Here is a 15,290-nt window from a genome sequence, read left to right as displayed (position 1 = left end):
GGCAAACTGGTTTATTGATGCACCTCCATTTCGCAATCCATCCCCACCAACGATTCCTGTGAAACTAATATTTTATTTAAAAAAAAGGGTTAGAAGTACTCAAGGGACAGTTATGCAAACAAGTTAACAAGCCACAACTCAGGCATGCGGAGCCTAAGAAAGCAAGCAAGGCAGGAGAGACAAAGAGGCTGACCTATCGGCTTCATCCTCCTGCCAGCAGCCACCCCACCTCTCACACTCACGTGCACACACACACACATACACACACCCATCTGGTCCAGCCGCACTTCTCCCAGCTGCAGAAGCCCAGTACCAAGGAGATGAAAGGCAGACAGTGGGGGAGGGGCATGACCAGGCTCCCTAACAAATGAAGAGAGGTCTGGAGACACAGGCTCCCACAGAAGACCCTCAGGGAGAGCCATCACCCAGATCTGTCCCAGCTCTGGAGACCACTGCAAAGATCTCTCTGTCCGTGCTGGTGGTGCCCGCTGGGGGAGGCTGCCAGCTCAGCAAGCTGACCACCAGCAAGCTCCAACTCAACCACTATTGACACTCTGGACGCTGCCCAGAGTCCCAGCAGGTTCCACGTCTGTGCCATCCTCTGCTCAGGAGACCCTCTCCAGCCAAGGCTGCAGGTGGAGGCAGCACGGACAGCCACCCAGGAGTGAGGGCACAGGGCTGGGCATCCTGGCAGCTCTAGACTGGGAAACCAGACCGTGTCCCCTGCAGGGTGGACACTGCCCACGAGGAGGGGAGAAGCCCCCCACCTCACCTCAACAGAGAGACCGCTTACCCACAGGCCTGAGGGAGGGGCCCCCCACAGGCTCTGGGCACCTGCAGAGCACCTCAAATGCGTCTCTCAGGAAAAGTTGTCCCACTGCCACCCTTGAAGCTTTCAGGTCATTATTTCTAAAACCACTGTTCTTTCTCAAAGAAAGAGAGAGGGGGAAAATTCCCAGGAAGGGGGACAGAAGTTGAAGAGGCCAGGGACAGCTCAGCGCACAGGATGAAGTGCCCAAGAAATGTCCCATTTGGGGTACTTCACCATCCCCTCGGCCATCTGTGAGTTCGCTTAACCACAGGAGTCTGGCCCCTGTCAGGCCATATCGGAACAGATCTGAAAAAATTAAGTCTTTCTTCTGCAAGTCAATAGTAAGTTAAGCAGGCTCAATCTCAGCCTCCGCTCTCAGTGAGGCGCGGGCAGGGCAGGCCCCTCCCTCGGCGCCAGGGCCCAGGGCAAGTTCGCCCCCAGCCGTGGCACACCCAGGCCCGCCGCCCACCGCCCGGCCCGCCGGCGCAAAGCCCAGCTGGGGGGGCTGGCGGCTCGAGGTTCGCCTTGATCGTCTGTGGCCCAATCCCGACAGCAGCCTTGCCAGGCTGTGCCCGCCGTGGCGAAGGGGCCGGGACGAGGGGCAGGTCTGCGCCTCATCCCAAGCCCCGCGCCGGCGGCCCAGGGGAACCGGGACGTGGAATTTTTAATTGAAGAGTTTCTCCCTGTGGGCCTCATTATAAAGGGAAAGGGAGGAGGCGAAGATCGGGGCTCGCCTTGCCGGGAGGCAGGGAAGCCAGAAGCGACCCCAAACTCGGGAGTCGCCGCCCGGCACCAGGACTTGGTGCCAGCGCCGAGCGGGGCCGCGAAAAGCACTAGCGGCCCCACCAGCCCGGCGGGACCGGAGCGCGCAGCCACCGCCCGCCAGCGCCCCTTGTCCGCGTGGGGTCGCCCCTCGCCACTGCGCCCCCCGCCCGAGATGCGCGTGCCGCCGGCTCGGCCTCGCCGCACCCGCCTGCCGGTTGAGGGGGGCGCCGGTCCGCACCCCCAGACCCCAGCGGCGCCCGGCCGCCCTGCAGACCCGCTGGGTCCGGGGGGCAGCGCTCCGGCCGCAGCATCCGCGCCCCCCGCGCCCCGGGCCCCCGCGCCGGCCCGCGCGCCCCCAGGCTGCGGCCAGGGCCCCCGGCTTACCTGGCCTGGGCACGGGGCTGCGCGGGTGACGGGCGCCCCCGCCCCGCCGCCGCCGGCTCGGTCCGCGAGGCCGCGCGCGGGGCCGCCGCCGCAGCTCTTTGTGAGCCCGCGCCGAGCCGCACACCGAGACTGCTAATGAGCCCGGGAAGCTGAATAGCGGCGGGCGCGCCCCGGACGCGGCGTACGGCACGCAAGGCCGCCTCTGCCCGGCGCACGCGGCGCAGCGGAGGGCGCACCCCGCACCGGCCTGCTGCCGGCCGCCCCCTGCCCCCGCCCACCCCGGCCTTTACTGCTGCCCCTGCCCGGGAAGCCAGGGTCCGAAAACGCTTGCCGCCAAGACCGCGCGGCGGGAAGAAAGGCAGGACAAAGATGCGTCCGTGCCCGCCCCCTCCCCCGCCCCGCGCCCGGACGGTCGGCGCGGCGGACGGGCACACCTGGAGACCGGGTCCTGGGGGTCCGGTCTCGGGGACAGGGGCCGGAGCCCAGGCTCTGGAAGCCGCGGCGCCCCAACCGCCCGGGCCCTGGGGAGCACACAGATTCCCGGGCGCGCCCCGGACCTGCCAGAGCCGAGCTTTAGGGGTCTGGTCCTCCGGCAGGTAGAACAGGTGACGGCGAGGCTCCACTACGCGCACACCCTGCCCCGGGCGCCGCGCTGCCCCCTGGTGGGCCCGGGAGTATATGTGGCGCGGAGGGGCCGCGGCGACCGCGCCCTGCTCGGCCCGGCGCGGTGGTGTGCGGGGCCCCAGGCGAGGAGCCCTCGGGGATCGCAGCCTCAGAAAGCCTCATCTGGGAGGGGAAGCCCCCTGCTGCCTCCTCCACCGCAGATCTCCCAGTCGCGGGCTGCATTCCAGGTCCTCTGTCCCGGTTTCTGGTAACCACCCCATCATCCGCATTTCTAATACCCTGTGCACCTTAGCCCTCGACTGCTGGCCTCCCCTACCTCAGGAACTTGCCCAGCCCTCTCTCCTTGCTGTCCTGAATGGAGAGAACCCTAACCTGTCCACTTCCAGATACCCACGCACATCTTAGGGAGAGTGGGCGATCTACCCCGATCACAATGGGGAAAATCCCCCTTGAAGCCCTGGAAGGTTGTGCTGGAGACGCTGGTGTCACCCCTGATCCCTCTGGACCTTTGATTCCGTCCCAGGGCAGATGCCATCCCCTGTGGGTTCTGCCTGGAGAAGTGCACAGGGTTCCTTGTCTGCTCAGAGCAGGGGCTCAGGTGCCTCCTCCCCCAAATCCTGACGATTTCCCCTCTGTTTTCTTTTCATCTTTTGGCTGGATTAGGGTGACACTGTGGTCAGGGAAGTTGTGAAGAGGGGGCCTGGGTGGGGTGAGGGGAGCCCCTCCTCCTGCTGCCCTAACAGCCAGAGCTGAGACCCTAAGGAGAAGGGACTGGGGGAGGCCGAATTCTGAGCGGGACTAGGGCAGACTCAGTGTGGACTTTCTGTGGCCATGGACACTGGCAGGCCTGTCTCCCTCCCCCACACCCTCTCCCACCCCTCGAAACACAGTGACCCAGAGGGTCAGAGCCTACAGTTGAGGGGGCTGGGCCTGGTAGGCAGAGCCCAGAAGCAGGCCAGGGGCAGGTTCCTGACCCACTCCCCCTGGCCTCTGAGGTGCGCTTGTCTTTGCTGTTTGTGTTCCGCTCTTCCCGTGGGCAAGCTCTGGGCCAGTCCCTGGGGTTAGACCCCATCCCTTCACACAGGAGCACTCATGGCTGATGTCCCTAGTCCACAGGGTCAAAGGCACAGGGCTGCTCCAGCCCCACTCAGGACTCCTAAATCTGGTGGGCTCCAGTCACGATCCAGAGAATTTTTAAAGAATCTTGGAGCAGGGAAAGCCTTTCTGAGCATTCCACAAAACCAAAAAGCCACAACATAAAAGATTGCTAAATTTCACTTCAGAAAAATTCCTGCCTGGCAATCACCACCATAAGCAAAGTCAACAACAAACCAGCAACAAAATATTTGCAACCCAGATCACCAACAGCTAATTTCCCTAATATAGAGATAGCATCTAGAAATAGATGAGGAAAAAGAACAACTCAATAGAAAAAACAGGCACCACTGAGGAGCAGACAGTTCACAGGAAAGGAAATACAATTGACTTTTAAACATCTGAAAAGATGTCCTCCTTATTCATAATAAGAAATGCAAATTAAAACTACACCCAGACGCCATGGTTTTCTCCTGTCAGGAGACCCAGGAGTGCAGTAACACAATATGTCCCAAGGGTGAGGGGGCACGGGCGGACTCCTGCGCTGCCCGTGGAAGTGTAAATTGGTACAGCTTCTATGGAGGAAAGTCAGATCACCTCTATGAGAATTACAAATGCACAAGCCCTTTGACCTAAGAATTCGATTTCTGGGAATTTTGATTGTACTACACATGTGCAAAATAGCCATGAGCAGAGTTATTCATTGTGTTGTCATTTGTGTAGTAAATGACTGCAAACCAAGGATAGGAAGTGTTAAAAATGTGAGGGCACAACCAAACACGGAAATAGTATGCAGCCATAAAAGGAGGAAACAGGAACCATGTGATGAATTAACGTGGAAAGTTCTTCAAGATACATTGTTAAATGAAAGAACAAAGAGCAGAAGATGTGTGTAGATGTACATGTGTGTGAAAACAGAAAGGAAAAAGGGCTGAGCATTCACATGCTTGTGTGAGGTCAGAAAGCCTCTCTGGAAAGATCATGAGAAATTAATAAATGTTGGTCACCTGTGGGAAGGAAACTGATGTCTAGGGCAGGAGTGACAGGAAGACCCGTCACTGATGATCTTTTTTGTTTTTGAAGTATATAATATTGTCTATCTCAAAGCAAAATTTTTAAATTGTCATTCATAACCCTGGTTCTTTACTCTTTGGAGAGTAATAGAAATCTGAAATCTCTGGTCCCATTTCCCACGAGGAAAAAATAGACCTTTTGATCCAGAAACTCAAGTAGATAACTGAACCACATGGCCCTGCTACCTACTGCCACTTAGTGGCAGTATTCATGAATTGCAGGCTTGGTGCCAATACTGTTCAGCCCAGAGTTGCTCCCAAGCCAGGCCAGAGTTTCCAGAAGACCGTTTGTAAAGTGGAGCCAAAAACTTGTCAATTCCTCAGCACTTGCCATAACTTAGTTTCTAAAAATAATAGCCTTCCCTATATAGGACAGAAGATTAATGCTCTGACTTATAGGCTGGGGAGGACATTCTCTTATAAAACTCCCAAATGACAGAATATTAATTTTTCTTTCATTCCTAGGCTGAGTGTATAAGTGGGTTTGATTTACAAATACATGTCCTCTCTCCGTGGGGATTGAAAAACAACTCCCCTCCCATAAAGTTACCGCTTAGCACAAGCCTTGTTGGGTCTCACCTCTCTTGTTAATTCCTAGCACGTGAGCTCTTCCTTACCCCTCATCCTTGTGCAGTCAGCAGTGCCCTGAATGAGGAGCTAGGGTCCTGCCTTCTGGTCCCTGCTAAGGCAGCAGCCAGGGTGTGACCTCAGGTAGATCAGCTGGGGCCTCCGTGGTATAGTTTCCTCCTCTGCTCAGGTGAGAAGTTAGCCTCGAAAGTCCCCAAGGTCTGGGATGTATGAGAAGAAATATGGTCTGAACAACCCATGGTAGTCTTTGATTCTCTTACCTTTGGGATTTAAGTCAATGGGAAAATTGAGCAACCAGATCACACTCTGGGAGGCTTTTCCAAGACCCAATGCTTTACATTAGAAGACACAGAGAGCGTAGTATGGAAATGCCTTTCACAACCACAGAAGCAAAGTACCTTGCTGAAAAGTAAATACCATTGAATTTTTGATTGATTTCAGGATGCAGATTCTGCAGCAAAATCCAGGCTTTACAGCAATAAATGGATTATTACAAACAATGAAACCTCTGGCTCCTGACCCTCCAGATCCTGGCCTGCAGTAGTCGCCCAGAACAGGCTGCAGGACACGGATGTCTGTGGAGGAGCATGGGCCTGGCCCTTACCCTGGGGCAGGGCCTCTGAGAGGGACCCACCCACAGGTCTGTTGTTTTCAGGAGAGAAGTTACCCACTGCATTTTGGTAAAGGTGGAGGCGAAAAATCACCACAGTGCAGACCTTCTTTATTCTAGAGACTCTCTAGTGTAGATTACAGAGGGGAGGTAGTAGAGATCCTAAGGGATGGATATAGCTACCATGAAGGGTATGGATGGTATGTAGATAATAGAGTAGAGAGAGCTGAGTTGATATAGTGTGACATTGTGTAGACAGTCCTTTGAGCATGTCTAGCTACAAAGAATGGAACTTGTTGGCACCAGCAATCTCAGTGGTGGGGAGAGGGTGGGCCAGACTGTGGCAGGTACAAGACTACTCTCTGACACCCTTTATTATGAGATTTTGGTTAAGGGGGAAGGGCATTGGAAGTGGGTCAGTCTTCACAAGGTGAGACCTCTTGGGAGGAAAGGGCTAAGACTACAACTGCTGTTCCCCAAGATGCAACATGGAGGAAGCCTCATGGGGGGCCAGGATCCCCCATATCAAATTCTGAAGGGGCAGAAGGGCAAAGGGGCTGGTGACATACAATTCCCCACAGGAAGGGGGCATCCAGGCAGGACTCCAGGACCTAACCTGGGAGGTCCAGAGGGGTCTGCTTTGGGTACTGCCAGAGGGGCTGTGTTTGGGAACCGGTGGCCAGGAGTGGGGCAGACCAGGGGCAGAGCCCACTGTGGAACTTCATCACAGCAGGGACCAAGCGGGGCCAGGGGGCTGGCAGGACCAATCTTGAAGGCTCACTGTGAGCAACAAGGAGCTTCTGCAGTCAAGGCCTAAGAGCACCTGTCCTGTCGTAGCAGAGCATTTAGAAGGGATCAGAACCCCTCAGCAAGGAGCAGTTTCAGCAACTTGTAACGGCTTCCTGCCAATAGGCAGGTGGAGCTTCAGCGGTTAACAAGAGAAGTCAGCAGGGCCCTGATTTGTAGCCGGTATGTGTGAGGTGGGTGGCAAGGTGACACACTCTAGACTCCGAGCTGTGAAGCTCACCCTTTTGCCGTGAGCCTAGAGGCCATTGGGTGTTTTTGCACAGCAACAAGTTGCCCTTCTGGTGACAGCCAGAACTCAGGGGTTCCTCTGAGGAACGACTCTTCCTTATCCTCAGTCCCTGTGGTTTAGGAGAAGAGGCCCCTCTGACCCACTCACCCCTCCCGTGCCACCCGGGGTGGGCGCATGAATTGGGCCAAGCCAATCTGTGTATTCCACCCCCCTGCCTCTAGGGCTCAGCTCAGGAGAGGGTGTGTGACCCAAGTAAGTCCCTTAAGATTCAATCCCAGGACTTTTGCTAGAAGTACTGCGAAGCTGACGCTCTTTTCACTGAGATTGTAAGCAGTAAGAATAATGCAAGCCTAGAGCTGCCAGGGCCCCCCTGTGAAGGGGCCTGCTGGAGAGTGAGGCTAAGACAGAGGAAAGCAGGGCTAAATGATGGAGGCAATAGGCCACCATCACATCATTTGAAGCTCTGTATCCAGCCGTGCCTGATCTCCCTGCACTAGACTGTCAGTTATATAAGTCAATTTGACTTGAGTTCCTGTCTGCTGTAACCCTTCGAGTCTTGTCCGATCCAATGAGAATCATGGTAGTTATTTGTTGTAGCTAGGACCTGTAAGTACTAGGAAGAAACAAAGCCATGAGATGCCAGAAAGAGCAGCCGCATTTATTTCAGTTCCAGAAACAATCTCACTTGAGCACCCCTGAAACCTTGGAACTGCATCTAAGCAGGAACTTAAAGAACTGAGTACATAAAGCTTGTGAAAGCAGAGGCTCAGGGAGGTTTTCAGAGAGCTGCTTTCCGAAGCTGCACTGGCTGTCCTGTGGGGAGGCATAGACCCATGCTGGGCCTGACTCATAATGGGCTCAACAGTGTGGGGTGTTGCAGCTTTGCAACGGTTAGCGCTGGGCTCTGCGGTGACCTTCAGCATTGCATGGGCTCACCTGATGGCCCGGGTGAGCTGCATATGGGGGTTCCAAGGACAATTGCACAATGTGGCTTTTCTAGGGCAGGACCTCGAGCTGAATGACCTCACCCCAGGCTCCAAGTTCATCTCTCCTTTTCTTCGGGCCTGCTGTACTTGGTTTACGCAAGATTCACCACATTGCCCAGTTCCACATCAGAACTTGGGCCTGACCCAGGCGATTTTGCAATGATCCGGCCCGGACCTTTTTGGTTGTCACAGATGGGCCGATGCTACTGGCATCTAATGGATGGAGACCAGGGATGCCGCTCAACATCCTACAATACACAGGACAGCTCCCCACACAAAAAATGATCTGGTCCAAGCTAAGATGTCCATAGTGCCGAGACTGAGAAACCCTGCTGTATTGTCTTCTAATGTGTTCACTTATTTACGTGAAAAAAATCTTATGAATATATAAAAGTTAATCACAGAGAATGACTTAAAATAAGGAAAAAAACATTACTATATTTCTATGGTATGAGAGGACAGGGAACCAGACAGTGACGGTGCCGTGCCCCCAGCCTTTCGGCTCAGCCTGAGACCCTGAAGGATACTCGCCTCCAGGTGAGGCAGGGCCCTCCTCACAGCCTGCCCAGTCGTCCTGCCTGGCTGCTCCCAAGCAGCCACGCCCATGCCCTGCCCCTCCACCCCCAGACCCAGACCTAGAGCTGACCGTCCCACACCTGAGTGCACACGCTGGCCCAGCACAAGAGGAAGGAGCCGAATCAAGGCACGTTCATTTGTTGGCTCCTCCTCTGCAAGCATGTTTGAGCTCCTGCTCTCCTGGGTGAGGCCTGACGAACTGCAGTGCTGAGTGACAAGGAAACCCCGACACCTGACACCTGCGTTGGGGCAAGGTGACAGAGAGATGATTCCCTGGTGAGGGGAAGGGCTGCAGGGAGGGCTTCCTGGAAGGAGTGCAGAAGCCCAACCTCCTGCTCCTCGGGGTGGCCCTGCATCCTGGTTCCCTCCCCCTCCATTCTCCCCCACGCCCATCTCCCCACTCTGCCCTGCACCAATCACTGCCCTGGATCTCAGCTCCTTTCCTCAAGTCTGGCTGCCTGTCTTGGAGACGGTCCTAGAACCCTTTACACAGAATGTAGTGACCCCGGGAGCCCCCTTCAGTCTCCAGAGAGAGGACTGGGAGTTATTGTTCCTTTGCAGCAGGGTGCTTTCTCTCTGGTGTGGACTCTTTGATGCTTTCTCACCAATACTCTTGTTAAAGCCACTCCTGACAGGAAGCCTGGCCTTCGCCAAGGCGCAGGGCTCCTGCATGGGCCTGGCCACTTCGCTTCCCACTGCCCTGAGCCTCCGTAGGTGGGAGAGGCGTGCCGACCCCACAGGGCCGACACCCCTGCTTGACATCGGTTTTCATTCTCAGCTCCCTCCCCCTCTCCCGCCAGGGGCCTTCCAATGCCGCTGCCCTCCTGGAGGGCTCCTCCTTCAGGGCCCCTTCAGCTCTCCAGGAAAGCCTCCTCTGACTGCCCACCCCGCCAGTGCTGATTTCTGAGGGCCACGCACTCGTTCCAGCCTGCGTTTTCCTTCTTGAATTTTATTGTGGCTTGCAATTCTTTCTTTATTCTCATGATCATTTGATTAACGATTCTCTCTCTCTGCCTGTACTTGCTTTGGCACAACTCATGGCACATTCTCACCTCATGGCACAGTGCCTGCCACAGAGTAGTCTCTCAGTAAACGTTTGTTGACCGAACAAATAAACACATGAAAGAAAAATATTTAAGAAGCGTTTTAAGGTATTCCTATCCTATCTTATCAGCGTTGGATGGTGCTTAGGTCCTCACCACTGACTACCTATTTCAAGTGTTGTCTCTAGCGAGGCCACGTCATCACTTGGCTAAGTTTATCCATGGGGCACACTGGGGCTTAAGCAAAGATTGGTTGAGAGGACAGAAAGTGGGGCAGGGGCTGGGGACAGGTGAGGGGTCCAGACCCAGGCTGTGCTCCACGGGTTCACCCAACTCCGAGCTGGTCAGCCCACCCCTCCTCATGAAAAGGGGGTGGTGGGTGAGGACTGACTCCAGACTGGGGTCCCACAGAGTTTCCAGGCAGCGGCAATACTCGAAGAGGACTAGGGCCTCATTTATTTTGGTGTGAAGGCCTTCGCTTCATGGGTTTGACTTGAAATCGGCGCTCCAGACTGTGTTTGTGGGTCTGGTGGGATCAAGGGAGAGGACATGAGAAGAACTGGCCTCCTCTTGCCAGTTCATCACGGGGCCCTCAGCCTACAGAAACAGCCTGGTCAGGAGGGAGGAGGGCGCTTCCTCTGGCTAGCGGCCCTCAGTGTGGTGTGGAGTCCTCTGAGCTGGCTGAAGCACATTCCAATGCTTGGGGGACCCTCTCTTCTGAATGAATGCCTTTCACACAATACTGGAGGCTGGACATTCAACTGATGCAGTGAGGCCGCTCAGGATCAACTTTTGCGTTTGAACCGTTGCTGTTTCAATCCCATTGCAACCACAGGGTTATATCATGTTTGGGAATATTTTGCGGGTTTAGGAGACCACATCCTGGTCAGCAAGTATGTAAAGATACATGCGCACAGCTACTCAGCTCAGGAGAGCCCAGGTCATGCCATATTGCATCAATTTTAAGATACTCTATGTTTTTCATTTTAGCATCTATTATGGGCTGAATTGTGCCCCCCAAAAAGATGTTGAAGTCATAACCCCCAGTACCTGCGAATGTAACCTTATTTGGAATAGGGTCTTTGTAGATGATCAAGTTAAATTGAGGTCATTAGGGTGGCCCTAATCCCATATGACTGGTGTCCTTATAAAAAGGGGAAATTTGGACACAGAGACAAAGACAAGACAATGTGAAGACAGAGGGAGAAGGCCATCTACAAACCAAGGAATGCCTGAAGCTACCAGAACCTGAGAGAAAGGCCTCCTTCACAGCCTCCAGAAAGAACCAACCCTGCCAATACCGTGATCTCAGACTTGTAGCCTCCAGAACTGTGAGACAATAAGTTTCTGTTGTTCAAGCCCCCCAGGTTGTGATACTTTGTTACAGCAGCCCCAGGAAATGAACACAATATCTCTGAAATTGAGACGCATCAGTGGCAAGTTGCAGCCCACACCACACCCGTGTGCACCCCTCCACTAGCTTCAGTGGGCTTTTCTTCTAGGCTGGTACCTCCACTCTCCTTGGAGAGTCACCCTTCACACCACGGGAGCAGAGCGCTGGAGTGGCCTGGGAGTGTACGTCCCCGGGGCAAGCACGGGTGCAGAAATGTGGCAGCTCTCTTACCTCCAGGTGGGACAAACCCTGAGGTTGGCCCTCCAGAGCTCCTCATGGGATCAAGCTGATCTGGGAATTCACCTGAAATTGCACCTTCCTCAGCTCCTTCCATGGCCTCGGCCTGCTCCCCCACCCTCACCCCTCACTGGTCTCTCCTGGGAGCACTTTCCTAGAAGTCACTTCCACAGGCATCTTCATCTCAGGCTCTGCTTCTAGGGCTCCAGACCTAAGAACATAGTATGGAAGTGGCCCCAGGTAGCCGACCGTGAGGCTGGGATTCTGGAGACAGATGCCTCGCCAGGCCCAGGGGAGTGGGGTGCTGAGAACCGCAGCATGCTCCCCTTTCTGGAGCATGGCAGGTCTGAGATTCCCACTCGTGTTGAACACAGCCAGCAGCCAGGTGGAAGGAGATGCACGGGACTGGGCAGTACTTCTGGTGATTGAAGGCCGGAGGGAAACGAGAGGAAATGATTGGCTCAGGTTGATCAATTACCAATTTAAGGCACATGGCAGCATTTGAGCAAACCCTCATGACTTATCAGAGGAGGAGACTTGGCCCAGGTCATTTTAAGAGAAGCAGAACTTCAGAACTGGCTGGATTCACAGCCTCAGCAACTCTCTGGGCCAGCAACTCTCTGGCCCTGATAGGGAAGGATTGGGGACCCACTCAGGGGGCTCCCTGAAAGACAATGGTGAGGGAAAATGCTCCATGGAGAGACTTCAGGCCATGCACCTGGTGACCCACTTTGAATGGAGAGAGAAACTGCCCAAGGTTAGACATATTTATTTATTTATTTATTTATTTATTGTGAGGAAGATCAACCCTGAGCTAACATCCATGCTAATCCTCCTCTTTTTGCTGAGGAAGACCGGCTCTGAGCTACCATCCATTGTCAATCCTCCTCCTTTTTTTTTTCCCCAAAGCCCCAGTAGATAATTGTATGTCTTAGTTGCACATCCTTCTAGTTGCTGTATGTGGGATGCAGCCTCAGCACGGCCAGAGAAGCGGTGCGTCGGTGTGCGCCCAGGATCCGAACCCAGGCCGCCAGTAGCGGAGTGCGCGCACTTAACCGCTAAGCCACGGGGCCACCCCTAGACATATTTATGGGCAGTAGTAAAAGGCTTGGCCAGTTGGTCAGCACCTAAGGGCGAAACTGGAAGCTCTGCATCATGGTGGCCACATGTGGATGGACTGATGGGAGTAGGCCCCCTGTGGAAGGTTGGTGTTGCACATTAACGTCCACCAGGCAGCACCCAGTGCAGAGAAGCACAACACAACCAGGTGGACGGGGGGATTCATCTGAGAGATATCCACCAACGTCTGTCTTCAGCCAGCCCAGGACCTGCACAAGGGGCCTATGAAGAATAGCCATGGTGGCAGAGAAGGAGGCCATGGCATGGACTTCCTCTCACCAAGGCTGATCTAGCTACTGCCACTGCTGAATGTCCCACCTGTCAGCAACAGAGGCCATGCTGAGCCTCTAATGTGCCACCACCCTTCACAGAGACCAACCAGCCACTCGGTCGCTGCAAATTATAATTCATCCTAATTGGAATTGTCACATATTCCAGGATTGGATTGGCATTTCCTACCATAATCACTATTCAAGGACTCACAGTCTGGTTAATCAACATGGGCTCCCACACAACATTACCTTGGACCAAGGGACCCACTCTGTTGCAAAGGAAATGTCAGTAACAATGGGCATGGTACTAAGATCCATATTCCTACCAGATTCTACACTAACCAGAAGCTTTTGGCCTGATGGAGCATGGGAACAGCCTCCTGAACTTGCAGCTAAGTTGCCAACTTGGGGATATGCCCTGCAAGGTTGGGCACTGCTCTTCAGGGTGGCACATGCCTTCAACCAAAGGTTTATAATGACATGATGTATGAGTCTAGGAACCAGCAGTAGTCCCTTGTAGGGATGACGCTCTCATTATCATTCCTAGTGACCCACATAGGGGATTGGTGCTTCCCACCACCACAATTTTAGGATCTGTGGGTCTACTGAGGGTCTAGAGGTCCTCGTTGCCAGAGGGAAGACTCTTCCATTAGGAGACCTGGTCAGAGTCACACTGGACTTAAAGCTATGGTTGCTACCTGGTAATGTGGGGGTCCTTGTGCCAGGAGACCAGCAGGTAAAGAAAAGTCCTTTCCTTGGTAGGGGAGTTGAACCTAATTGTCATATAGAGAAAGGACAGGAGAACTGGACTTGGATCAGGGGTCCATTGTGGCATCTCTTTAAAAAGTTCCAGTTTTACTGGATCAAGAAGAAGCAGAGAATTTGAATAGACCAATGACCAGTAAGGAGATTGAAACAGTAATCACAAACCTCCCCAAAAATAAAAGTGCAGGACCAGACGGCTTCCCTGGTGAATTCTACCAAACATTCAAAGAAGACTTAATACCTATCCTTCTCAAACTCTTCCAAAAAATTGAGGAGGGGGGGAAGCTCCCTAACTCATTCTACGAAGCCGACGTTACCCTGATACCAAAACCAGACAAGGACAACACAAAAAAAGAAAACTACAGGCCAATATCACTGATGAACATCGATGCAAAAATCCTCAACAAAATACTAGCAAATCTCATACAACAATACGTTAAAAAGATTATACACCATGATCAAGTAGGATTTATTCCAGGGAGGCAGGGATGGTTTAACATTCGCAAATCAATCAACGTGATACACCACGTTAATAAAATGAAGAATAAAAATCACATGATCATCTCAATAGATGCAGAGAAAGCATTTGACAAGATACAGCATCCATTTATGATAAAAACTCTGAATAAAATGGGTATAGAAGGAAAGTACCTCAACATAATAAAGACCATATATGAGAAACCCACAGCTAATATCATCCTCAATGGTGAAAAACTGAAAGCTATCCCTCTAAGAACAGGAACCAGACAAGGATGCCCACTGTCACCACTTCTATTTAACATAGTACTGGAAGTCCTAGCCAGAGCAATCAGGCAAGAGAAAGAAATAAAAAGGATCCAAATTGGAAAGGAAGAAGTGAAACTGTCACTATTTGCAGATGACATGATTTCATATATAGAAAACCCTAAAGAATCCACCAGAAAACTTTTAGAAGTAATAAACGAATATGGTAAAGTTGCAGGATACAAAATCAACATACAAAAATCAGTGGCATTTCTATACACTAACAACGAAGTAGCAGAAAGAGAACTTAAGAATACAATCCCAGTTACAATTGCAACAAAAAGAATAAAATACCTAGGAATAAACTTAACCAAAGAGGTGAAAGAGCTGTACACAGAAAACTATAAAACATTTCTGAAAGAAATTGAAGAAGACACAAAGAAATGGAAAGATATTCCATGCTCTTGGATTGGAAGAATTAACATAGTTAAGATGTCCATACTTCCTAAAGCAATCTATAGATTCAGTGCAATCCCTATCAAAGTTCCAACGACATTTTTCACAGAAATAGAACAAAGAATCCTAAAATTTATTTGGAACAACAAAAGACCCCGAATAAGTAAAGGAATCCTGAGAAAAAAGAACAAAGCTGGAGGTATCACACTCCCTGATTTCAAAATATACTACAAAGCTATAGTAACCAAAACAACATGGTACTGGCACAAAAACAGACACCAGATCAATGGAATAGAATCGAAAGCCGAAAAATAAACCCACACATCTATGGACAGCTAATCTTTGACAAAGGAGCCAAGAACATACCATGGAGAAAAGAAAGTCTCTTCAACAAATGGTGTTTGGAAAACTGGACAGCCACATGCAAAAAAATGAAAGTAGACCCTTACCTAACACCATACACAAAAATTAACTCCAAATGGATTAAAGACTTGAATGTAAGACCCGAAACTATGAAACTTCTAGAAGAAAACATAGGCAGTAAACTCTTCGACATCGGTCTTAGCAACATATTTTCAAGCACCATATCTGACCGGGCAAGAGAAACAATAGAAAAAATAAACAAATGGGACTACATCAAACTAAAAAGCTTCTGCACAGCGAAGGAAACCATCAACAAAACGAAAAGACAACCTAACAAATGGGAGAACATGTTTGCAAACCATACATCTGAT

At 52.2% G+C, this 15,290-nt stretch overlaps 1 protein-coding gene across 6 annotated transcripts in view; it reads right to left on the bottom strand.

Annotated features, from left to right (window-relative positions):
* The window catches only part of APBA2 (amyloid beta precursor protein binding family A member 2), a 230,190-nt gene extending 227,627 nt beyond the window's left edge, over positions 1 to 2,563 (bottom strand). For 4 of the 6 annotated variants that reach the window (XM_058542281.1, XM_058542277.1, XM_058542283.1 and 1 more), the window contains exon 1: positions 1,961 to 2,137. The gene's annotated coding sequence lies outside the window, so the exon portion shown is untranslated. The other 2 variants (XM_058542280.1, XM_058542279.1) reach the window with 2 other exon arrangements.
* Positions 2,564 to 15,290: the final 12,727 nt, after the last annotated feature.

Source organism: Diceros bicornis, chromosome 5 (genome assembly GCF_020826845.1).
Source record: "Diceros bicornis minor isolate mBicDic1 chromosome 5, mDicBic1.mat.cur, whole genome shotgun sequence".
Classification (NCBI taxonomy): Eukaryota; Metazoa; Chordata; class Mammalia; order Perissodactyla; family Rhinocerotidae; genus Diceros; species Diceros bicornis.
The sequence above is the reverse complement of the archived record's forward strand: the minus strand, read 5'-3'. Positions and strand labels throughout refer to the sequence as shown.